The 20,310-nt window shown below is 35.5% G+C and overlaps 1 protein-coding gene and 1 non-coding gene across 15 annotated transcripts in view; one reads left to right on the forward strand and one right to left on the reverse strand.

The window, feature by feature from the left end:
• DLGAP1 (DLG associated protein 1) overlaps positions 1 to 20,310 on the forward strand; it is an 870,852-nt gene that overhangs the window by 817,182 nt on the left and 33,360 nt on the right. The gene's annotated exons all lie outside the window — the stretch shown is intronic.
• Positions 15,499 to 15,685, reverse strand: LOC129078933 (U2 spliceosomal RNA). Its single transcript, XR_008530008.1, has one exon. It is a non-coding gene; the product is annotated as a U2 spliceosomal RNA (small nuclear RNA).

Below are 20,310 nucleotides of genomic sequence, written 5' to 3' on the forward strand. Positions count from 1 at the left end.
AAAAATCTACAGGGAACCAACAGTGGAGGAGATGAAACCAAGAATCAGAACTATGATTTGGAATACAAGGAAGAAAAAAGAATTAAAAAAAGCAAGGGTAGACTAAGGAGCCTCTGGGACATCTTTAAAGGTACCAACATCCAAATTATAGGAGTGCCAGAAGGAGAAGAGGAAGAGCAAGAAATTGAAAACTTATTTGAAAAAATAATGAAAGAAAACTTCGCTGACTTGGTTAAGGAAGTAGACATATAAGTCCAGGAAGCACAGAGAGTCCAAAACAAGTTGGACCCAAAGAAGACCACACCAAGACATATCATAATTAAAATGCCAAAGATTAAAGATAAAGAGAACCTTAAAAGCAGCAAGAGAAAGCAGATAGTTATATACAAAGGAGTTCCCATGAGACTCAGTTAATTTCTCAAAAGAAACATTGCAGGCTAGAAGGGACTGGCAAGAAGTATTTAAAGTGATGAAAAGCAAGGGCCAACAACCTAGATTACTCTATCCAGCAAAGCTGTCACTTAGAATTGAAGGATAGATAAAGTCTTCCCAGGCAAGGTAAAGCTAAAGGAGTTCACCATCACCCAGCCATTATTACATGAAATATTAAACGGACTTTTTAAAGAAGAAGATCAAAATGATGAACATTAAAATATCAGGAAACTCACAACTATCAATAATTTAATCTAAATAACAAATTAAGCCAACAAGCAGAACATGAGCAGAATAACAGATATGGAGATCGTTTGGAGGGTTATCAGTTGGGAGGTGGAAGAGGGAGAATGGAGAGAAAAGCGCAGGGATAAAGAAGCACAAATTGGTAGGAACAAAATAGACAGGGGAGGCTAAGAACAATATCAGAAATGGAGCAGCCAAAGAACTTATATGCATGACCCATGGATAAGAACTAAAGGGGGACTTCTGGAGGGAATGGGGGTATGGGGTAGAGGAAAGGGGTGAAATTGGGACAACTATAATAGCATAATCAATAAAATATATTTAAAATATTTTAAAGCATAAAAATAATAAAATGTCTGCTGTCAGACCACAATGGAATTAAACTAGAAATCAGTAACAGAAAGATAGCTAGAAATTCCCCTAAATATTTTAAGATTAAACAGCATACCCAAAATGACACATGGGTCAAAGAAGAAATCTCAACAAAAATTTTAAAATTTGTAAAGTAAATGAAAATAAAAATAGTATTTATCAAAATTTGTGGCATGGAGCAAAATTAGTATTAAGTGGGAAATTTATAGTAATGAATAAAGCATACTTAATGTGAGAAACTTGAAGCTTTCCTGCTAAGATCAGGATCAAGGCAAGGATGTTCCATTTCACTATTGCTTCTCAATATTTTACTGGAAGTCCTAGTTAATGCAGTAAGACAGACAAAGGAAATAATAAGCATACAGATTGAAAAGGAACAAAAGACTTCGTTCTCAGATGACATGATCACCTATGTAGAAAATATGAAAGAATAAAAAAAAAAACAAATAAATTCCTGGAACTAATAAGTAATTAGAATAAGCTTTCAGGATACAAGGTAAATATACAAAAGTCATTCATTTTTCTGTATAACAGCAATAAGCCAGTGGAATTTGAATTAAAAACACATTACCACCCTGGTCAGTATGGCTCTGTTGGCTAGAACGTCATCCTGTGTAGTGAAAGGTTGCCAATTCGATTCCTGGCAGGGCACATACTTGGGTTGTGGGCTTGATCTCCCTTCAGGGCACATAAGGGAGGCAGCTGATGGATGCTTCTCTCTCACACTGATGTCTGTCTCTCTCACTCCCCCTCTACCTACTCCCTCTCTCTCAAAAATCAATGAACAATGTCCTTGAATGAGAATTAAAAAAAAAAAAATACCAATGGGTTCAGAAACCCTTTTTAAAATAAAATAAAATAAAATAAAAACACATTACCATTTACATCCCCAAAATGAAATACTTAGGTAAAATTCTAACAATATATGTATAATAGTTACCGGAGGAAAACTGCAAAATTCTGATAAAAAAAGATATCAAAGAACTAAACAAATGAAGATATATTTCATTTTTATGAATAGGGTCAATCAATAATGTCAAGATATTATGTCTTCTCAACTTGATCTATAGATTCAATGCAATCCCAATCAAAATCCTGGCAAATTATTTTGTGGATATTGAAAGACAGATTCTAAAATTTATGTGGAAAGACAAAAGACAATAAAGCTAACACAATAATGAAGGAGAAGGAAGAGTCAGACTGACAATCTCAACCTCAACACTTTCTGTAAAGTTTCAGTAATCAAAACAGCGTGGTATTTATTGGTGAACAAATAGACAAATACATCAATGGAACATAATAGGGAACTCAAAAATAATTCCTCATAAATACAGTAACTTTTTTTTTTGAGAGAAAGAGAGAAAAGCAAAGGTAATACAATGGAGAAGAAAGATTTTTCAACAAATGGTGCTGGAAAAACTGAACATCCACATTAAAAAAAAAAAAAGAACCTAGACATAGACTTTACACCCTTCACAAAAATTAACTCAAAATGCATTACAATTCCAAATGTAAAACACAAAACTATAAAACTCCTAGAAGATAACATAGGAGAAAATCTAGATAACCTTAGGTACCACGATGACTTTAGATACAATGCCAAAGTCACAATCCATGAAGGAAATAACGGATAAGCTGGACTTCGTTAAAATTAAAATGTCTCTGTGAAAGATAGTGTCAAGAGAATAAGAAGACAGCCCTGACAGGTGTGGCTTAGTTGTTTGGGTGTCGTCTGGCAAAGCAAAATGTCACAGGTTCAATTCTTGGTCAGGGTATATGCCTCAGTTACAGGTTCAGCCCTTAGTCAGTGCACATATGAGAGACAATCGACTGATGTTCTCTTTCACATTGATGTTTCTCTTCCTCTTTTCCTCCCTCCCTTTTCCTCTCTCGAAAAGTAGGTAAGTAAAAATCTTTAAAAATTAAAGAGAGAATAAAAAGACAAACACACACTGGGAGGATATATTTGCAAAAGACACATCTGATAAAGAACTGTTACAAAGAATCCTTAAAACTCAACAATATGAAAATGAACAACCTGATTTAAAAATAGGCAAAAGACCAGCAGACACCTCACCAACAAAGATATACAGGCATCAAGTAAGCATATAAAAAGGTGCTCCACATCATAGGTCATCAGGGAATTGCAAATTAAAACAATAATGGGATATCACTGCTCACCTATTAGTGGCCAAAATCCAAAACTTTGACAACACCAAATGGTGGGGATGTGGAGAAACATTAATTCTCATTCATTGTTAGTGGGAATGGAAAACAATACAGCCACTTTCAAAAACAGTCCGGTTGTTTCTTACAAAACTAAAAATATTTATATCACATGATCCAGTAATTGCACTTCTTGGTATTTACCCAAAGAAAGTGAAAACTCATGTCTATGCAAAAACTTGCCCGCAGATGTTTAGAGCAGCTTTAGTTATAATTGTCAAAACTCAGAAGCAACAAAGATGTCCATCAGTAGGTGAATGAATAACAATAAAATATTATTCAACATTTTAAAATAATGAGTTATCAAGCCATGAAAAGACATGATGGAAAATTAAATGTATATGACTAAGTGGAAGAAGCCAATCTGCAAAAGCTCCATACTACTATATGATTTCAACTATACGACATTCTGGAAAAGGCAAAACTATGGAAGTTAAAATATGGTTCTCAAGGATTGGTGGAGGAGGGGTAAATAGACAGAGCGCAGAGGATTTTTAGGGCAGTCAAACTATTCTGTTATACTACACTGATGGTATCATATATGATACTTGAATATATGTCATTATACAGCTGTCAAAATCCATAGAATGTACCACACCTAGACTGAACTCAAGTGAATCTGTGGTTTTCAGTAATAATGACATGTCAGTGTAGGTTCACCGATTGTAACAAATGTACCACTCTGGTGGGGGATGTTGTTAGTGGAGAGGAGAGGGCAGAGGGTATGTGGGAAATTGAGCAATTTTGCTGTGAACCTAAAGCTGCTCTAAAAAAAAAATTATTAATTTAAAAAAGTGGGAGGGTAGACCGTTTTAACCTTAGAGTTTTGTCCTGGGGTATGTTGTTTTGTATATGTAAAACTTTAGGAAAATCACCTGACATAATAGAAGCCCTATATTATAAGTGTTTCCAATTCTATTATGTACCAAAATAGAATCTCTCTAAAGACTGAAATCCCAAGAAAGAAATGATACCATCTTTCCTTTAAAAATTTTTTACACTTCAATTTTTAAATTTTAATTCAAACATTTCCCCTGTAGTCAACTATTCTCTTACCAAATTAATGTCCTGACACCAGCCCAGCAAACAGAATGTGAAATATTGCACTAGTTGGCCACACCTAAGAGCAACCCAAAAGCCTCAGATGAGCCACTTGTATTATGTTATTGAAAAACCAAACATTTAATGAACTATTGAAGTTTATGAAATGGTCATTTCCTCAGGAAACTGAGTAATTTATTTACAATTCATTCTCCAAAGGGCTAGTAAACCCAATTTTGGTGCTTACCTTTCTAAAACATTCCCTTCTTCAAAGGTCACTTTATAGTTAACCTCTGTAAAGTAAATATGAATTTAAATTGATGTTAATGATTGTTTTCAACCTCTCCAAGAGAAGCCCATTATCAGTCATGGATTATTTATATCTTCTGTCTCTAATTACAATTCTTTTTTATAACTTAACAGGTAGTAATTCATTTAGATAGGATCTTAAAAAGCAAAATTGGGCAGATACGTACTGAAATTACCTAATGACAGACAGGGGATTTTTAAAATTATCTAGTGATAAAGCTGAGACTGTTGTTTTCACAATGAATGGCCAATACCAGTCACCTCTTCCTTCCCCAAATAAATAGACTGATACTCAACAGTAACCTAAAAGAAAGTGAGAGAAAGTAAATAGAGCCAAAGAAAGAAAGAGACAGTACAAAAAGAGGAAGAGTAAGACTCTGTAAGAGGCCAAGAGACTCATTATCACCTTTTGAATTTACCACAATTTAGGAACCAAAACTAACATAGCAAAGTCCACCTGGCTGATTTGTCTATTAAAGGGTAGACTTGTAAATACAGGGTGCTCTTCAGTGTTCCAAATCAAAACAAAAGTTAATAACTCATTAGTAAAAAGTAAAATGCACTAGGTAACTGATCTGCTTCAAGAAGAGAAATCAAAATAAGTATTACAAATGCCATTGATAGCAAATGTGCCATCTTCACTTTCCAGGGCTGCTTCATGGGTCCGCGCACAGAGGTCCTTTAAATGCCATGGCAGCACCAAGCCAGGGACAATGAACATATGTGATTTAGAAACAAGACTGCATATCTTAAGCCCATAAAGAAACTCTCCACCACCATCAAACATTAGCTATCTTTCCTCAATTCCTGTTTCACAGATTGGCAGGTGACACTGTTTGACAGGATCCACTGCTGACATGCAGGACTGATGCTAAACAAAGCAGACAAATCTGGCCAACCCTTCCCCCAGAAATACTCACCTCCGCCACCGTTCTCTATCCCAGTGTCTCCTAGCATCCTGTCTCCATTCTTTCCCGTCCTTTTGAAGACCCCAGGAACTTGCATGAGGTCTTCTTGTCTTTCAAGCTGATAATTAGCAAATCTAGTAAGCCAATCCTTTCTATTTACTAAGGTGAGAATAACTAAGAGCCTCCCAGGGATCTCTCCTTTCCTTCTAAGTAACAATTGTATTTCAACAGTTGTTCAAACTAAACTTCTTGTATTAGCCCATTAGAGACTCTAAAACTATAACAGTGGACACAAAGAAGAAAAATATTATTATTTTTATTATAAAAATAGTATTCAAATTTACTTGGGGAAAAACATACAACAGCATAATAACAGTTTATAACTTTCTGATGATTACTGGAGTGATTAAAAAAACTGATTATATATGTGAGTGTGTATGTATAAATATATATTCTTATTCAGTATTATCTGTCTTTTCTATAATTGAATAATCTAATGATAAGAAAAGTAAGATAGTATTTATATTATGAAAATTTATAAATTACAGAAATAAAATAAAGCCCCCCATAATCCTATCCATTAACCATGAACTAGTATAGGTATCTATAATTTTACCCATACTTTTTCCAAAAACATTTTATTTCAAGTCCATTTTGTGTTTATTAGAAAAACAAAGCAAAACCATCAAACTTCCCTGTGCCACTTGTTTCTGACCTTTTTTTTTTCCTTTTTCATAAAAGTCAAGCAGAGACAGCTAAGGTACTTGATTTCACACTTTAAAAAAAAAATTTCCTAACTTCAAAATTATCCGTATGAAGATACTTTTTAAAATATCAAATTGTCATTGAATCTCACTCCATTAGTGATACTCTGAGGCTGCCCAGGTTGAATTTAAAACCTTCCACTTAGGAGTTACGTAATCTTGGACAGGTATCTTAATATATGAGCAAAAATTACTATCCCAAGAGGTTGTTAAAAGAGATAAATGAAATAAGAAAATAATATACTTAGTCCAGTGTCTGGTCATAGTAAGCACAGAGTAAAAGCAAGTAATAATATTAATAATAGTACTAAAGTCGTATTTGTTGTTTTTATTTTAAAAAATTGTTATTTTTTAATTACAGTTTATTTTTAATATTATTATGCATTGGTTTCAGATGTACAGCACAGTGGTTAGATAATCATATACTTTACAAAGTGTTCCAGTGTCTACCTGGCACCATACATATTAACTGCAATATTATTGACTATAGTCCCCATGTTGTAAACATCTTTGTAACTACTCTGTACTTCTTAGTCCTTTCAGCTCTTTTACCCAGTCCCCCGACTTCCCCTACCCTTTGGCATCCACTAGCCTATGCTCTGTGTCTATGAGTCTCTTTCCATTTTGTTTGTTCATTTATTTTATTTTTTTGATTATTTTGATTTCATATATAACTGAAATCACCTATTTGTCTTTCTGTGATTGACCTACTTCACTGAGTATAATACCTTCTAGGTTCATCCATGCTGTCACAAGTTGTAAGAGGTCATTCTTTTTCATGGCTGAGTAATATTCCATTGAATATATGTACCCATACTTTTTTATATACTTGTCTATTGATGGGCACTTAGTCTGCTTTCATATCTTGGCTACTATACACAATGCTGCAATGAACATAGGAGTGCATGTATTCTTTTGAATTAATGTTTTGTGTTTGGGGAATAAATACCCAGAAGTGGAATTGCTAAGTCATAAGGCGATTCCATTTTTAATATTTTGAGGAAACCCCATACTGTTTTCAATAGTGGCTGCATTTCCAGAAAATTTCAAAAGTTGTTGCAATCATCCTATGTACAAAATTTAGTAATATTTAAAAAATCAACTTACATTATAGCATAAGCTTTCTCATTATTAAAAATCTATGGAAAATGCTTCTTTTAATGACAATACAATACTTTAAAATATAGATGGACCATAATTTGCTTCCCCTTTCTCTAGTTGTTGAATAGCTACTTTATTTCTAGATTGACTTTTGATTCAAAATAATGAAAAAATACACAAGTCTACAATGTCTTTGAAGCGTTCTGATACTACATGATAGTAAAAGAATTTCTGTTTTGTTTTGGCACAAATTGCCAAGGATGAAGAGAACAGGAGAAGGAAAACACATGCATACACACAGAGCCAGTTTTGAAAGCTAGAAGGCAGATAGGCAAGTGATAACCGACTTAGCTGACCAGAGAAACTGAATATAGAGCCATTGAAGCAGAAATCCAAGATGTAATTTGATTTAAATTTCAGAACCCGCTGAAGGCATTAAGTATTAGGTGAGCTTTAGGTTTTTCATAGATACCCTTTATCTACTTTAGAAAGTTTCTTTCTATTCCTAGTTTTTTGAGAATTATGATTAAGGATTGATGTTGGATTTTGTCAAATGCTTGTTTTTGCATGTATTGAGAAGTCACAAGTTTTTCTTTTTAGACTGTTTATACGATGGATTGCATTGATTGATATTTTAAAATTATGGTAATATACATATAACATAAAATTTACCATTTTAAGCATACAATTAAGTAGCATTAAATACATTTACAATATTGTGCAACCATCACCTCTCTAGTTCCAAAATATTTTTATCACTGTAAACAGCAATCTCATACACATGTGGGAAACTTGTTTGTTTGTTTTAATTTTTAGAGAGAGGGGAAGGGAGGGAGAAAGAGAGGGAAAGAAATATCAATGCATGAGAGAGACATCAATCAGTTGCTCCTCACACATGCCCCAGCAGGGGACCAGGCCTGCAAGAATATTCCCTGACTGGGAATCAAACCAGCGACTTTTCACTTTGAGGGATGATGCTCAGCCAACTGAGCCATAGTGGGTCAGGGTCATGTGGGAAACATTTTGACTACAAATTCAATTTCTTTAATTGAAGACTATTCAGATCATTAATTTCTTATTGCTTGGGTCTTGGTATTTGTGTCTTTAAAGGAATTTGTCTAATTTATCTCAGTTATCCAATTTATTGGTATAAAGCTATTCATAATATTCTTTTAATATAATTTTAGCCATTACCAGTGTGGTTCATTTGGTTGAAGCATTGTCCCATAGCCAAAATTATCTTCAGATTCAAATAATAAGAACAGAAGTCTTATATTTATCCACAAAGTTATGATTTCCAGTGTTCTTCCATCCTTTGCACAGGTTCAGATTTCCATCTCACATCATCTTCCTTCTGCCTGAAGTGATCTTTAACCATTCTTATAGTGTATATCTACTCATGAAGAAGTCTTTCAGTTTTTGGATATTGAAAATGTTATTATCTTGTCATCATTTTAAAAAGGTATTTCTGCTGCATATAGTACTCTAACTCATCAGATTTTTCTTTCAAAGAGGAATAAAGACACCCAATACACTGAACGTAGGTGAGCGCTCTGTAGGGACCCTGTGCAGATCTCTGGAGTTTTCTCTGTGCAGTTCTGGCCTCTGCCACAGTCTGCCTTCCAAACTCCAGCTACACTGCCTTCCTCAAACTACCAGTGATAATCTCACCAAGCCAGGGAAACTGCTGGCTCCACAAGGGGGACCATTCCCTGCGCTGTGGCCTGGAAACTTTCACCAGTGAATAGTGAAGGGCAATCAGAGACCTCATTTGTTTCACAATTTTCATTTTCTGATATCAGATCCTTTAAGAGCAGTTTCATATGTTTTGCCAGTTTTTTTAGTTGTTTCATATAGAAGAGTAAACTCAGTCATTCTTACCCCATTTTGGCCAGTAGCAGAAGTCATCCATACAGATTTTATTTGGCCTATAACAGGGGTAAGTCCTATTATTTAGCACTGTCTGACTTGGAAGGTCATGAAATGTATTGGAGCCACAGAGGGAAAAGGATCATTCTTGTCAAAAATTTTAAATTGAAAATAGATTTACCTTTCTGTCTCTAAATTTGAGAGTTGGATACAATTAATGTTAGAACCTTTTTCAGTGTAAGTTCACTGTTCCAACAGTGTTTCCTCAATTTTCAATTAGGATCATGCATAGATGGAGACTCTTAGCTGAGGTCTGGGCTCAGTCCCGAGTCTTGCCATTCTACTTGTTGCCATCTTCCTGATGTCGCCGTACTGTTGTCATAATCTCTAGTTCGGACACATGGGATAGGTGTGAAGTGTGTGTTACAGGCCTGGCCTTCAGCTGCAATCGCAACTCAGCTTTCATAAAGTTAGATATTTATGATATATTTTGGAAAAACTAATAAAGCAATCATTTTTTATTTTCATAAATAAAGTGTTAAGGGAAGGTAGAGAAGTTTTGAAATCATATATTTTTTGGTTATTTGTTAACATTGTCAAATTAACAAACTGAGATCTGTTTTTTGTGGTCTTACAGAAATTTTCTAGAAAGGAAACTCCAGAATGTCATTTTTTTTTTAATGTATGTGTATTTAATATTTTCATCCATGTCATTATAAAGGACTTTTTAATTGCCTGGGATCTTTACCTAGAGATCATCTATGTGAGATATAGTGGTACAAAATGACAATTTGCCTTCAGCATCCAGGATTAAATTAAAGAAGAAAACTTTAACGAGAATAAATGGGCAGTAAATCACTCTGTGACTTCTTTTCCTCCTTCATGCAGTCCCCCACCCCCCACCATTCCTCTGTGAAATAAGTGAAATTCGGTAACAGTGAATGTCTGCAGTAGGATTTGTGTGTTGGGAGGTATGCTGATGCAAGGGAAAGCCAAGATCCCTTCGTTTCTGTTGATGGGATGGGAATGGGGGCAGATGGATATTTTGGTGATTTGCATAAAAGCCTCAGGTCTTTCTTATCCCCAGTTGGTGGAGCCATCTCCTTTTCTCCTAGCATACCTTCTTAATACCTTCTGTATACTACATGACAATGCTTAGACTTCCAGGAGATATTTCATGCTGGGATGGGATGGGGTTGGGGGGAGAATATATTGGCCTCAAAATATGCTTGAGAATGTTACCTGCCATTTCAGCAAGCTTGTGAGTAGACAAACTCTTTTCGTAAATTATCTATTCTGAGAGCTGCTCTCCATTTCTAGAAGCAAATACCTCAGTGAATGAGATTATTATACCTTCATCAACAAAATTACTTCTATTTCTATAAAATTCTGAGTTTTAAAAATTGTCCTTGCCTCGCACATTTAAGTTTATGACTTTATAACTGGATGGAACAAGTGTGTGAAGAGGTGGCATTGTTTTCACTTTTATTAAGTGTCAACTACTATGAATAATCTCTTTTGATTGTGAATGACTTAAGTATGTAAACTTTGGTCTTCTAGTAATTTGTGCCTTTTCAACTAAGCAGGACATTAAAACAAAAAGCGAAAATTGAGACAGCATTTTCTGACAGCCAGTTCAGGGAACCCAGCCTTGGAAAGACCTTTGGCAGTCAAAGACATCCCTCCTTTGCCAACTCAGAAGCTTTGGATCAATCCCCACTCCTCACAGTTTACTTGGAGCACTGCATAGTCTAGTACCCACTATTGATCTTCTATTTAGCAAACATCCTCTTTTCTTTGCCAGATTAACAATGCCATGATCTAGCCAAATAGTTCCTTACAGTATACCTGAGTTTGAAAGGCGTGGCATTCATGTGTTTCAAATTTCAAAAGCCTGAAACTTGGCATGATTCCTGATATGCCTGATAGACTCTTTCCTTTTTTTTTCTTTCTCTCTCTCTCTTTCCTCCTTTTGTCTTTGCGTCTTTTCCATCTCCCTCTCCTTCATTCTTTCCCCTTTTTTCTTACATGTTTTTCAAGATAACTTAATTTATCAAAACAAAAATGAGCATCTAACACACAAGCCTATGGCCTTCATTTGACCCAACAAGACCACAGTAAAAAAGAATTGTGAGTGAGACCTGTCAGGCTTTTAGTTACCTGAGGGCCATAGGCAAGGGGTTACCTAATACCCTGGTTGCTGAGGGAAAGCAGTTCCAACTGCTGCACAGGCAGTTCAACGATGTTCTACTGAGACTTCTAACCAAGGTTTTTATAGTGACAGCCCATCACTATACTAGCACTTGCCCCGCTGGTACTCAAAGAAGGCTGGGTCCTTTCTGAAGCTATCAGATGATTAACAAGCCCACTGTGGTTATTTTCCATTTCCTCCCTTTTTTTATTTGACAAATATATTACAATTATGTGAAGTAGAGAGAGTTTTTGTGTTGAAAACCTATCCTGTTTACCTTTTCCTAGAGAAACTTTAAATAACCAATGGATGTTTATGTTGAAATAGTTTTAAAATCTGTTGCTAGGACAGAATTTGTGAAGAGAGTTGCATTACACCAAGGTTCTTCCATGAACTGTTTTAACTGGGAAGTGGTACGACGAGAAATCATGAACCTCTTTTCCAGGAAGTTCTAATTCTTGATCTCAATCTCCTCACCCCCACACCTTTCTTTTGACCAAACTTTTATTTTATATAAGGAGATGTCTTGGGGTTATTTTTTTTTTCCACAAAAAGGGCTCCATTTCACAAAATACTAAAAAGGTTGCATTTTGAGATCCCACATACATTCCGTCTTAACAGAACGCTTAGTGGAAAATGTCTGAAGTCCCCTACGAAGAACAGTATAGGACTAGTGTTCCTCCCTTTAAAACTAGATTTAGTCCTGAAAAGCAACCATTATGTGAATGAGAGGGATAAAGAAGGTCTCCAGAAGCCAGAGGATTCTATAACAGAATGACTGAGGTAGTCTCGTTAAGATAATTTTATGACTTGAGCCTCACATAGTGGAATGCCTTGGTCCAAAGCATGCGTATTCTAAAGATAACATCTGTGCTTAGTTTTTGTTCATGACTTATTTTGTTTAGACAGTTCCATCAGACAGGGGAGATGAGAATGGGCCTCTGCAATTCACCATCTACGTGTTGATTTGCAACCAGCTGTACAGAAAAGTCATGGGAGGGGGGAAGAAAATCCTCTAATTGAAATACAAACTGGTTTTATAGAAGGAACACAAAGCAACAGCAGAGGTGAATACTAACAAGTGACTTTCCTTTTGCTATTCAGAACAGACAAGGTATTGTGTCTCATACTGGTTGATCCAGTCTTTAGTTTCAGGGTTTTTGCTCCTTAGGCCAGAATATTGGCCGGTCTTTTTCAGAAGTTGTAATCATTACACATTGTGCCTTCAGGGCATGAAGGATCCAGAAAGCTTCAATACTGGAAACTGTGAGTTTGAAAATAGCAAGACACTGGGTTCAGCTTTTAGATTTTTACCATCAACCAGATACAGATCTATTCTTTTCAAAACTACAGAAATTAATCCAGTGATTCCTTCTGTGTTTTCATCAAAATTTTAAAACAACAACAAACAACTTGATTACACCCTTCACTGAGAAGGAACTTTGCACATGAAAGACTTAACATTTTGTAGAGTAGAACATTCTTTGAAAGCTCTGGGTGGAAGAAAGCACTTGCTTGAGGAACTTAATTGATAGAAACAGTGCAGCTGGACAAGGCTGCCTGAGTTCAAAGGCACCGCTTTTAATCCCAAACCATTTTCATTTTACTTAACTTTTATTTCTTTCTGGGTGACTAACCTGCAAACTTCTACTAATCTACTGCCAAGTAATTTTTCTTAAGAAGGTGGATATTTTACAAGATTCATAGCCAGGAGCCTTCTGTCAGGAATGCTGGTGGTACAGATTTGTGTAGATAAAAACAGAGGCACAGGAAAGTAGGTCGTCCTGTTTTGTATGTGAAACAGACGCTGTCTCTGGCAAGCTTGCTCCAGTTGAAAACAATGAGGCACTACTAGTCCTTCTTTAAGTCTGGAAATGTAATGCCTCTGGCAGTACTTGATCTTGGAGAGTGGAACCCAGTTTTTTTTCATAGTTGGGATTTTGTGTTAGTAGAACAACGAGAATGTCAACTGTTTTAAGCACTGTCATCCAATTCACACATATGCAGCTACACAGAAATCTCAGTTTCAGGAGATGACATTTAACATTTTGGGGATGAACAAGAATATAGAAACGGCTTACCACAGCCATTGCTAGTACAAGAAAAACAATGAAAGTATAACATTGCTTTCAAACTTTCACACTCTGTATTGTTTTTAATGGCCCTTTTGAGAATTTAAAAACTTATAAAATGCCCAGGTATAATACCTTCAACGGAAGTAATTTCTTGAAAACAGCAAACAGTGAAACAGGTCAGTTTTGTCTGTTCTATTTTTATAAAATGAGTACCAACAAATTTGATCATTTTGACCTTCCTGTATAACCAATACAAATCAATAGGGCAGCCACGTTTTTTATTAAACATATATTGTCTAGGGGAAAAATTGATTTCTTGAAATTATTGGTCTGTCTCCTTTCTGTGACTTCTAGTGTTTCTGTAGTCTTGCAGAAACACTAGAAATACCAGTTTTGTTCTGGTTATTCTTTATTTTTGATGGACCACCAAATTAGTCTTAATTGGCTTTTAAAGCATGTTCCAGGAGAGTTAAACATATCTGGTTTATTAAATATTGTATGGACATTGTTTAGTGCACTCTCCTTTAAGGCTGGCCTTATGGGACATGAAACAGTAACTGAAAATCAATGGGCAAATAAGCACTCTTAAAATGGCATAATCATGAACTGGTCAAGAAAGTGCACCATCTCTCACTCATTAAAATTGCTACTATTGAAAAAAGAAAAACACAAAATAAATGTTGAGAAGGACGTGGAGAAATTAGACCCTTTACGTACTGTTGATGGGAATATAAAATGCAATATCTGCTATAGAGCCCAGTATGACAGTGCCTAAAATTAAAAACAGAATTACCATATAATTTAGTAATTCTACTTCTGGGTACACAGACTAAAAAAAAAAATTGAAAGCAGGGTCTCAAAGAGATATTTGTACATCCATGTTTATAACAGAACTATTCACAATAGCCAGAAGGTAGAAGCGACCCAAGAGTCCTTCAAGAAATGAATGTCTAAACAAAATATGGTATATGCATACAGTAGTCCCCCTTATTTGCAGTTTTGCTTTTAGAGGTTTCAGTTACCAGAAGTCAACCTGTCTGAAAGCATTAAATGGAAAATTCCAGAAGTAAACAATTCATAAGTTTTATCCATTTTAAGTCATTTGTATTTCCCAATTACAATTGACATATATTATTATTTTAATTTCAGGTATACGCCCCAGTGATTAGACATTATATAACTTACTAAGTGATCATCCTGCTAAATCTCATAACCATCTGACACACTACATAGTTATTGGAATATTATTGACTATATTCCCTATGCAGTACTTTGCATTCCCATGTCTATTCTGTAACTACCAATTTGTACTTCTTGATCTCTTCACCTTTTTCGCCCATCCCCCAGCCTTCCTCTCATCTGGTTACTGTCAAGATGTTTTCAGTATCTTTGAGTCTGTTTTTGTTCTGCTTGTTCGTTTATTTTGTTTTTTAGATTCAATTGTTGATAGACATGTATTTATTGCCATTTTATTGTTCATATTTTTTACCTTTTTTTCGTATTATTCTTAAAGAAGACCCTTTAACATTTCATGTAATACTACTTTGGTGGTGTTGAACTCCTTTAGCTTTTTCTTGTCTGTGAGGCTCTTTATATGTCTTTCAGTTCTAAATAATAGTTTTTTTGGATAGAGTAATCTTGGTTATAGGCCCTTGCTTTCATCACTCTAAATATTTCCTTTTTTTTCTTTATATTTAACAAAATTTTTATTGATTGATTTTTTGTTAGAGAGAGGGAGAATGAGAAACACCAATTTCTTGTTCTACTTATTTATGCATTCATGCAAAGATGATTTATGGTGATTTTTGCATGTACCCTGACTTGGGATTGAGCCCACAACCTTAGCATAGTGGAACAATGCTCTAACCAGCTGAGCGACCAAACGAGGGATGAAAATTTCTTGCAACCCCTTCTGGCCTACAAAGTTTCTGTTGAAAAATCAGCTGACAGTCTATGCATGTGTGTGTGTGTATACCATTCCTGAAAATGCTGTAATACCAGGTTGATGTGTGGAGTGGACAGAACATGCTCTTATTCCATCTCTTAATTCCGAAAATTCATTTAATATGTTGTACTTGGATAAAGGACATATCAGGTATTAAACTGAGGACAGATATTGCACTTGATCTTAGCAAAAGGTTAAGAAGCAGTCCCCTGACAGTCTTTTTTTTTTTATTATTCCTTTCCTTCAAGACCGACTTCTTAGTTTGATGTAGTCCCATTTGTTTATTTTTTCTTTTGTTTCCCATGCCTGGGGAGATATATCTGATAAAATATTGCTATGAACAATGTCTGAGATTTTGCTACCTATGTTTTCTTCTAGGATTTTCATTGTTTTGGGTCTAACATTTAAGCCTTTCATCCATTTTGAATTTATTCTTCTGTGTGGTGTAAGGTGGTCTACTTTCATTTTTCTGCACATATTTGTCCAGTTCTCCTAACACCATTTATTGAATAAATGATTTTTAGCCCATGATATGTGCTTGTTCCCTCTGTTGAATATTTTTAATATTTTTTTATTGTTCAAATACAGTTGTCTCCATTTTCCCACCACCATTTTCTCCTACCCCTCTCACCCTCAATCCTTCCCCACTTTGCCTTTGTCCATGGGTCCTTTATATATGTTCCTTGATTTGACTCTTCCCCTTCTTTTCCCCATTACCCACGTCTCTCCTTCCCTCTCATTACTGTCTGTTTGTTTTTTCTTTCAATGTTGCTGGTTATATTTTCCTTCCACGTTTGTTTTGTTGTTTAGGTTCCACTTATAGCCAAGATCATATGGTATTTTTCTTTCACCCCCTGGCTTATTTCACTTAGCATAATGCTCTCCAGTTCCATCCATGCTGTCGTGAAGGGTAGTAGCTCTTTCTTTCTCTCTCCCTTCCTTCATTCCTTTCTTTCTTCCTTCCTTCCTTCCTTCCTTCCTCCCTTTCTTTCTTCCTTCCTTTCTGCTGTGTAGTGTTCCACTGTGTACATGTACCGTAATTTTTTGATCCACTCATCTGCTGATGGGCATTTAGGTTACTTCCAGCACTTGGCTGTTGTAAATTGTCCTGCTATGAACACTGGGGTGCATAGGTTATTTTGAATTGGTGTTTCAACATTCTTAGGGTATAATCCCAGCAGTGGAATTGTCGGGTCAAATGACAGTTTCATTTTTAGGTTTTTGAGGGAATTCCATACTGTTTTCCACAGTGGCTGCACCAGTCTGCATTCCCACCAACAGTGTACTAAGGTTCCCTTTTCTCCACAACCTCGTCAGCACTTGTTGCTTGTTGATTTGTTTATGACAGCCATTCTGATTGGTGTGAAGTAGTATCTCATTGTGCTTTTAATTTGCATTTCTCTGATGGCTAGTGATGATGCGCATCCTTTCATATGTCCCTGGGCCCTGTGTGTGTCCTCTTTGGAGAAGTGTCTGTTCAGGTCCTTTGCTCATTTTTTAATTGGATTGTTTGTCTTCCTGAGGGGAGTCCTGAGTTTGTCAGTTCTTTATATATTTTGGAGATCAAACCCTTGTCCAAGGTATCATTGGCAAATATATTTTCCTATATGGTTGGTTCCCTTTTCATTTTGCTGATGTTTTCTTTAACCGTGCAGAACCTTCTTATTTTGATGAAGTCCCATTTGTTTATTCTTTCCTTTTTGTCCCTTGCTCTAGGGGACATATTGGTGAAAATATTGCTCTGTGGAATATCTGAGAGTTTCCTGCCTATATTTTCCTCTAGGACTTTTATGGTGCCAAAACTTATATTTAAGTCTTTTATCCATCTTGAATTTATTTTTTGTGTATGGTGTAAGTTGATGGTCGAATTTCAGTTTTTTGCATGTAGCTGTCCAGTTCTCCCAACCCATTTGTTGAAGAGGCTATTTTTATTCCATTTTATGCTTCTGCCCCCTTTGTCAAATATTAATTGACCGTAGAAACATGGGTTTATTTCTGGGCTCTCTATTCTGTTCCACTGATCTATATGTCTGTTCTTATGCCAGTACCAGACTGTTTTGATTACTGTGGCCTTGTAATATAGTTTGATGTCAGGTATTATGATCCCTCCTACTTTGTTTTCTTTCTCAAAATTGCTGCAACTATTCAGCATAGTTTATGGTTCCATATAAATTTTTGAAATGTTTGTTCTATATCTGTGAAATACCTCATTGGTATTTTAATAGGGATTGCATTGAATCTATAAATTGTTCTGGGTAGTATGGACATTTTGATGATGTTAATTCTTCCCATCCATGAACACGGTATATGCTTCCATTTATTTGTGTATTCCTTAATTTCTGTCTTCAGAGTGGTGTAGCTTTCTGAGTATAGGTCTTTTACCTCCTTGGTAAAATTTATTCCTAGGTACTTTCTTTTTCTTGTTGCTATACCAAATGGGATTTTTTTTCTGATTCCTTATTCTGATATTTCATTGTTGGGGTACAAAAATGCCTTCAATTTCTGAATATTGACTTAGTATCCTGCTGTTTTGCCAAATTCACTTATTAGGTCGAGTAGTTTTTTGGTGGAGTCTATAGGGTTTTCTATGTACATTATATCATGTCATCTGCAAACAATGACAGTTTTACTTCCTCCTTTCCAATTTGGATGCCTTTTATTTCTTTTTCTTGTCTGACCGCTGCGGCTAGGACTTCTAATACTATGTTTAATACAAGTGGTGAAAACAGATACCCTTGTCATGTTCCCGATCTTAGTGGGAAAGCTTTTAGTTTTTGCCCATTGAGTATGATGTCAGCTGTAGGTTTTTCATATATGGCCTTTATTATGTTGAGGTATGTCCCCTTTATTCCCACTTTGATGAGTGTTTTTATCATAAATCAGTGCTGTACCTTATCAAATGCTTTTGCTGCATCTATTGATAAGATCATATGGTTTTTGTCTTTCCTTTTCTTTATGTGATATATTATATTTATTGATTTCTGAATATTGTATCATCCTTGCATCCCTGGAATGAATCCCACTTGATCATGGTAGATGATATTTTTAATATATTGCTCTATGTGGTTTGCCAATATTTTGTTGGGGATTTTAGCATCTATGTCCATCAGCGATATTGGCCTGTAGTTGTTGTGTCTTTATCAGGTTTTGTGATTAGGATGATGCTGTCCTCATGAAAAGAGTTTGGAAGTTGTTCCTCTTCTTGGATTTTTTGGACTAGTCTGAGAAGAACAGGGGTTAGCTCTTCCTTAAATGTTCTGTAAAATTCTTTTGTGAAACTGTTCGGTCCAGGGCTTTTTTGTGCCAGGAGTTTTATGATTACTGCTTCAATTTTACCACCTGTTATCAGTCTGTTCAGGCTCTCTGCTTCTTCTTCATTCAGTGTTGGAAGGTTATATTTTTCTAGAAATTTTTCCATTTCATTGAGGTTTTCAAACTTCTTGGCATATAGTTGTTTGTAGTAATTTCTTACAATCCTTTTTGTTTCTGTGTTATCAGTTGTTATTTCTCCTCTTTCATTTCTGATATTATTTATTTGGGTCCTCTCCCTTTTTTTCTTGATGAGTCTGCCTAAAGGCTTGTCGATTTTGTTTTTCTTTTCAAAGAACCAGATCCTGGATTTATTGATCCTTTGAATTGTTCCTTTAGTCTCTATGTCATTCAGTTCTGCTCCAATCTTGATTATTTCCTTCCTTCTACTCGCTCTGAGCTTTGTTTGTTGTTGTTTCTCCAATTCTTAAAGCTGTAGGGTTAGGTCATTCATTTGAAATGTTTCTATCTTTTTTAAGTATGTCTGTGTTGCTATGAAGTTCCCTCTCAGGGTGGCCTTTGCTGTGTCCCATAGGTTTTGGACTGTTGTGTGTTCATTGTCCTCTGTTTCCAGAAACTTTTTGATTTCTTCTTTGATCTCATTATTTATGCATTCATTGTTTAATAGCGTGCTATTCAGTCTCCATGAGTTTTTGAGTTTTTTCCTTGAGGTTGGTTTCTAGTTTCTAGCCCCTGTGGTCTGAGAAAATGCTTGTTATGATTTCTATTTTCTTGAATTTTCTGAGGTTTGTTTTGTGTTGTATCATACAGTCTATCTTTGAAAATGTTCCATGTGCATTTGAAAAGAATGTGTATTTTGCTTCTTTGGGATGAAAGGTTCTATATATGTCAGTTAAATCCATCTGATCTAATCCATTATTCAGTTCCACAATATCCTTGTTGATGTTTTGTTTGGAAGATCTATCCATTGCTGACAGTGGGATGTTAAAATCCCCTACACTTAGTGTGTTTCTGTCTATAGCTTTCTTGAGGTCCTCCAAGATTTTCCTTATATATTTAGATGCTCCTATGTTGGGTACATATAGGTTGACAATATTATGTCTTCTTAATGGAGTCTTCCTCGAGTATTATGAAGTGTTTTTCTGTGTCTCTTTTTATGGTCTTTGTTTTGAAATCTATTTTGTCTGATATAAGTAGTGCTACCCCTTTTTTGTTTTGTTTTTTCCTGTCCATTTGCTTGGAATATTTTTTTCCATCCCTTTCAGTCTGTGTAGGTCCTTTGTTCTGAGGTGAGTCTCTTGTAGGCAGCATATGTGTGGGTCATGTTTTCTTATCCATTCAGCTACCCTATGTCTTTTGATTCGAGCATTTAATTCATTTACATTTAAAGTTATTGATAGGTACTTATTCATTTTTTCCCTTTGTACCTGTGATCCTCTCCTTCTCATTCTTTTTCTTCATCTTCTTAAAGCAGTCCCTTTAGCATATCTTGCAGTGCTGGTTTGGTGGAAACATAATATATCACATAAAGAAAAGGAAAGAAAAAAATGATCATATCAAT

Source organism: Pteronotus mesoamericanus, unplaced genomic scaffold (genome assembly GCF_021234165.1).
Source record: "Pteronotus mesoamericanus isolate MK-2021 breed Mesoamerican mustached bat unplaced genomic scaffold, CSHL_Meso_final contig_74, whole genome shotgun sequence".
Classification (NCBI taxonomy): domain Eukaryota; kingdom Metazoa; phylum Chordata; class Mammalia; order Chiroptera; family Mormoopidae; genus Pteronotus; species Pteronotus mesoamericanus.